Raw genomic sequence first — 6,232 nt, forward strand, 5'->3', positions numbered from 1 at the left:
GCTCCTTTTAGGACCCAAAAAAACAAAGAGCGTTGTTAGCAGATCTCACTGTGAACCTCGACGGCTGCATGGTCGTATCCCAAAAAACTGTAAAAAACCTTGGCATTACCCTTGACCCTGACCTCTCCTTTGAAGAACATATAAAATATGTCTCAAGAGTTGCTTATTTTCATCTTCGAAACATTGCAAAAATTAGAAACTTTCTATCAAAAACTGATGCAGAAAAATTAATCCATGCTTTCGTTACTTCTAGACTAGTTTACTCCAATGCTCTTCTCTCTGGTTATCCAGACAAATTAATAAATAAACTTCAATTAGTGCTGCACACGGCTGCTAGAATCCTAACTAGAACAAAGAAATTTGAACACATTACTCCTGTCCTGGCATCCTTACATTGGCTGCCTGTTAGGGTTAGGGCTGATTTTAAGGTTTTACTCTTAACCTATAAATCAATACATGGACTTGCTCCTACTTACCTGGCTGAAATGATCCAGCCATACATACCTACACGTAACCTTAGATCGCAAGATGCAGCCCTTTTAATTGTACCTAGAATTTCTAAACAAACAGTTGGCGGCAGGGCCTTTTCTCATAGAGCTCCACTCCTGTGGAATGATCTGCCAATTAAGGTTAGAAATGCAAACTCAGTGCAAACTTTCAAGTGTCTACTAAAAACTCATCTCTACAGCACGGTTTATAATTAGGTGCAGCCTGGCCCGGGGGCGTGAAGGTGACCAGTAGGCTTGATACTGTCCACCCTTGCTGTCTTGTCAGGTGGGCTCTCGTCGCCACTGGGATGCCCTCCCTCCAATGACTTTCGGGGGAAGAGTCACTGGTTGTTGTTGACTCTCTGTTGCGCACTTGTGCAATTGGGCTGTACGCTGCTAGCAATACCCTCATTCAGGGGGGTTGCGGTTGGTGGGTGTTCCTTTGGTTGATGCCTGGCAATGTGGTTGGATTGATTTCCTGCCTGTTGGGCCCTGTCCGGGGCCTCCCCCGGTTAGGGCCACAGTGTCACCGGACCCCCCGTCTCAGTTCCAAGGTCTTACGCTGCTATACTATTGTGCTGGGGGACATGAGGGATGTACTACTAACTTTTCTCAGTCTCCTCCAGTTTTAAATTTTAGGAGGAGATGAGGTCCTGGTCCACACCTGCGGATTACCTGGTTTGGGGGGCCCGTTGCTGTCCCTGTCCTTGTCCACCTGGTCATACTTCTGACCTAGTCTAAAATCAAATAGACTCTGGATTTAGCCCGGAGAAATGTATTTATTATTCCAATTGGACTCTTAATATCTCACCCGGCACAGCCAGAAGAGGACTGGTCACCCCTCTGAGCCTGGGTCCTCTCTAGGTTTCTTCCTAAAATTCGACCTTCTCAGGGAGTTTTTCCTAGCCACTGAAATTCAACACTACTGTTGTTTGCTCCTTGGGGTTCAAGGCCGGGTGTCTCTGTAAAGCACTTTGTGACAACTGCTGTTGTGAAAAGGGCTTTATAAATAAATGTGATTGATTGATTGATTGAAGTGTATCATTTGCTATTGGAATTGATGTGAGATGACTTGGGAATCTGACAGAATGATGCATCAATGAGCATTGGCCGCCCATCACCCTGATGCCGGATTATCTCTTTTCCTTCCTTGGACCACTTTTAATAGGTACTTACCACTAGTGATGGTCAACTCACTGCACAGTATGGATGACCAAATCTGCCAAAATTAGAAATAAATGAACAATTTTATCAATAAATATATTTATGCATAAAAGTCACAAATATATTATGATTATGTAGATTATATTTATGGTTATATTGATTATTTTGAATGTGTTGCAGTTGTTGTTGAGTGTATACACTTAAATCTAAATTGTGCACAGCTATGTCATATTTTATACTGCAGGGGGATAATTAAATTCTTACTCCTTTTCACTGTTTTTCAAACAGGGTCTGTGACCATGTTATCCAGACTTAGTTTAGTTTTGATTTTCCACTTTACGTTCAAAGCTTGTTATTTTAAAAGAAAATGTAATTTCATTCAAAATATTTTTCTATTCATTACAGGGTACGTCAGTCGGCAAAATCCGGCTTTTCGGCAGTATCAGGTGTCACGACATGCACACTAATTATGTATTCATGCCAAATGAATAAATAAATAGATTTGTAGCATATTAAATGGCCTAATATTGTGTGACCTATATGATCTGTTGTCAAGAAAACAACAAACCTCCGCTAGCTCTTACACTACAGTAAGACATGGCTAGTGACTGTTTGGTTATGTGACTAAGCGTGGCGCCAGATTAAAAAGCAGCACACTCCGGCACCAGATTTAACGAATGAAGATTTAACATAAAGATTTATTAGTCAAAATACATGAATTACGCTGCAGCGGTCCTGTAAATAGTTGTTTTAACCCTTAAGTCTCCACATCTATTCGCCCAGATCTATTCGCCCCAATCGGTTTTATTCCTCTCACCCCAGGGGCGGTTACTTTTCACTCTTGTGAGTAAAAAACCCTCCTTATTGGCTCTTCGTTGGCATGGTGACATGTTGGACAAATCTCGTTGTTTTCTTCGCTGTCCAATGAGGAAGGGCATGCTCTAAACTCTGTCCCCTTAGGGTTATTTTCGGTCACAGATCAACAGATTCTTGCATACAGATGTGAAATCTTTTACAAGGTTACAGGAATTAGCATTCTATTGTCCTAACCTAGTCTAGGACACCAGGGGGTTGGAGCCAGAAGGTCTCTTTCTGCTGTATAGGAGGCGGTTTCTTTTGCATGTTAATTGTTGGGTTTTAATCCTGTCTCTCTAAATAAGACAGGTGAAAAGTCAGAGTGAGTGTGAGTGTGTGTGAGACAGAAGGCTGTCTTGACCTATTCCTCACAGAGACAAGGTGTGAGAATTAAAACAGCATGGAATTTTAAACCTTGATAGTTATTGTATTCCATCATATTTTCCTAACCTGACTGCAGCATACAATTTAATACAACAAAAGCATAGGAATACATGGTTATTAAAGCAGCATTATTTAAACTGTATTTATCTCAACAATTTCGAGTTTTAAAAAAGACTCACAAAAATATGTTTTTTATTAATTCATGGTCACTGTCAAAACGGGTCTGTGTCCACATTATTAACTTTTGTGACTTACACAAAAGTTAATAATTCACACTATTCGCAAAATGTCGTATAGCAGGTAAGCTGTGTATTAAGGTTTGAGCATAGCAAATGTGTCAAATTTGACAGAAGGAACATCAGATTATTATGATTAAAATTGGAATAGAAGTGTATTTGAATACATTTTTACATTTTATATCTCTACACAATTACAACCATGGAGCTTTCCTCTCTGGGCTGTCAAGGTGTCCACTGACCGACCCGCTGGTTTAAAAAATACAAATACATCTAATTGTCTAGATTATTTCTAACGTTAGCCCTATCGATTTCCTACTGCAGTTGGTAAACATATGCCCGTTTTGACCGCCCTATTGTCGTGTTCACGATTACGTGACTAGTCAATAGGCAGTGTTGTTTTTTTCGTTACATTAATTTTTGTTATTTTTTTTGTTCATTGGATCATGTTTTATACTTATTCAGTTAGAAAACTTTATCTGTCAAATGATGTACATGTCCCAATAGGTACAGGATAAGAGTCGCCAAGTTCCGGATCTAGATTCAGCACAAATTAAGCACTGCCAGTAAGCATTTCAGATGAGTCCTGCTTGAGTTTCATTGCTTCATCAGTTGCTGCTTAAAGCACTTTAACTTTGATCACTTGATCAGAATATAATATTGAGGGAAATCAGTATTCCTGTTTCATAGCACCCTTTGAAACTAACCAGGGTCAGTCACTGTTGGCCCCTGGACAGGAGACCAGACGCTGCTGAAAGTGGTTTTGGGGGACCACCAGGGGGCACTCTTCCCTCTTGTTTTGATGTAAAAAGTCTCAGTGCCCCATAGCAGTGTAGTCCAATGGAGGGCTTACATTTGTGAGGGATGTTAAAATCAGTGTCCATGACAACAGAGTAGGGGTGTTGACCCTGGCAGGCCTCCCCATCCCTGACAGAGACCTGTCACACCGGAGACGACCCCTGACCTGATTATTATTCATTATCATCATTGGTCATTAAAACTTGCCCTTTACTGCCATCTGTTGAATACTTAATAAAGAACCCAGACATAATCCATGAATGAATCCATTGACTATAATCAATGAACCATGGTTGTTTTACAGTCCTTTACACTTCTTCTTGAGCAGTGGTGGCACATTCCTTACTAGCTTTCTGACATGTTGAAGACTTAGTGTTTGTTAAAGTAGCCTAATTCTGTAGCTAGCAAGTGTTCTTCAGATAAGTTATTTGCTGTAAATGATTAACTAAAGACAATTTATCCATCCATTAGTTACTATTTATAGAAATAAATCTTGCTTCTCACTGACTAGTAGGAAGTTCAATTTGTTCAATCAACTGTTTTACCTGTTCTTGTTTCTGGAGATACTATCTACGAAAGTACAACAGATACAACTGAGATCCCTTGACCCTTTTATACTGTAGTGCCCTTTGTTTTATTACACCTGACAGTTTTAATACTTAACACTGCATCCTTTACCAGAAATGTGTCTGGACCTCATTAAAGACCTGCAGACTACTGCACTACTCTGTTAGTTTACAAAGCCCTTCTCCATAGACTTCCAACTTGTCATCCCTGTTGAAGCTTAGAGTCTGAGATTATAACACCAGATCACAGGGTTGGTTAACATTACTGACTTCTTTGGTGAACACTGAGCTTGGTAGATCTGCTTTTTCATGGTTGGTGCCTAATGTCTGGAAAGACATCCAATCAGTACTTTGTTTTGATGAATGTGTTTGTTTTAACTAACTGTGAATGTCTATGTATTTTTGCATGTTTTATATGTATTTACAGGAGCTGGTCATATAATTAGAATATCATCAAAAAGTTAATTTATTTCAGTAATTCCATTCAAAAAGTGAAACTTGTATAATGTATACATTCATTCCACACAGACTGATATATTTCAAGTGTTTTTTCTTTTAATTTTGATGATTATAACTGACAACTAATGAAAACCCCAAATTAAATATCTCAGAAAATGTGAATATTGTGAAAAGGTTCAATATTGAAGACACCTGGTGCCACACTCTAATCAGCTAATTAACTCAAAACACCTGCAAAGGCCTTTAAATTGTCTCTCAATCTAGTTCTGTAGGCTACACAATCATGGGGAAGACTGCTGACTTGACAGCTGTCCAAAAGACGACCATTGACACCTTGCACAAGGAGGGCAAGACACAAAAGTGTACAAGCAATAGGGATAACCGCACCCTGGAGAGGATTGTGAAACAAAACCCATTCAAAAATGTGGGGAAGATTCACAAAGAGTGGACTGCAGCTGGAGTCAGTGCTTCAAGAACCACCACGCACAGACATATGCAAGACATGGGTTTCAGCTGTTGCATTCCTTGTGTCAAGCCACTCTTGAACCAGACACAGCGTCAGAAGCTTCTCACCTGGGCTAAAGACAAAAAGGACTGGACTGCTGCTGTGTTATGTTCTCTGATGAAAGTAAATTTAGCATTTCCTTTGGAAATCAAGGTCCCAGAGTCTGGAGGAAGAGAGGAGAGGCACAGAATCCATGTTGCTTGAAGTCCAGTTTAAAGTTTTCACAGTCAGTGATGGTTTGGGGTGCCATGTCATCTGCTGGTGTTGGTCCACTGTGTTTTCTGAGGTCCAAGGTCAACGCAGCCGTCTACCAGGAAGTTTTAGAGCACTTCATGCTTCCTGCTGCTGATCAACTTTATGGAGATGCAGATTTCATTTTCCAACAGGACTTGGCACCTGCACACAGTGCCAAAGCTACCAGTACCTGGTTTAAGGACCATGGTATCCCTGTTCTTAATTGGCAAGCAAATTCGCCTGACCTTAACCCTATAGAAAATCTATGGGGTATTGTGAAGAGGAAGATGCGATACGCCAGACCCAACAATGCAGAAGAGCTGAAGGCCACTATCAGAGCAACCTGGGCTCTCATAACACCTGAGCAGTGCCACAGACTGATCGACTCCATGCCACGCCACACTGCTGCAGTAACTCAGGCAAAACGAGCCCCAACTAAGTATTGAGTGCTGTACATGCTCATACTTCTCATGTTCATACTTTTCAGTTGGCCAACTTTTCTAAAAATCCTTTTTTTGTATTGGTCTTAAGTAATATTCAAAT

This window comes from Esox lucius, chromosome 24, assembly GCF_011004845.1.
Source record: "Esox lucius isolate fEsoLuc1 chromosome 24, fEsoLuc1.pri, whole genome shotgun sequence".
In the NCBI taxonomy this organism is placed as follows: domain Eukaryota; kingdom Metazoa; phylum Chordata; class Actinopteri; order Esociformes; family Esocidae; genus Esox; species Esox lucius.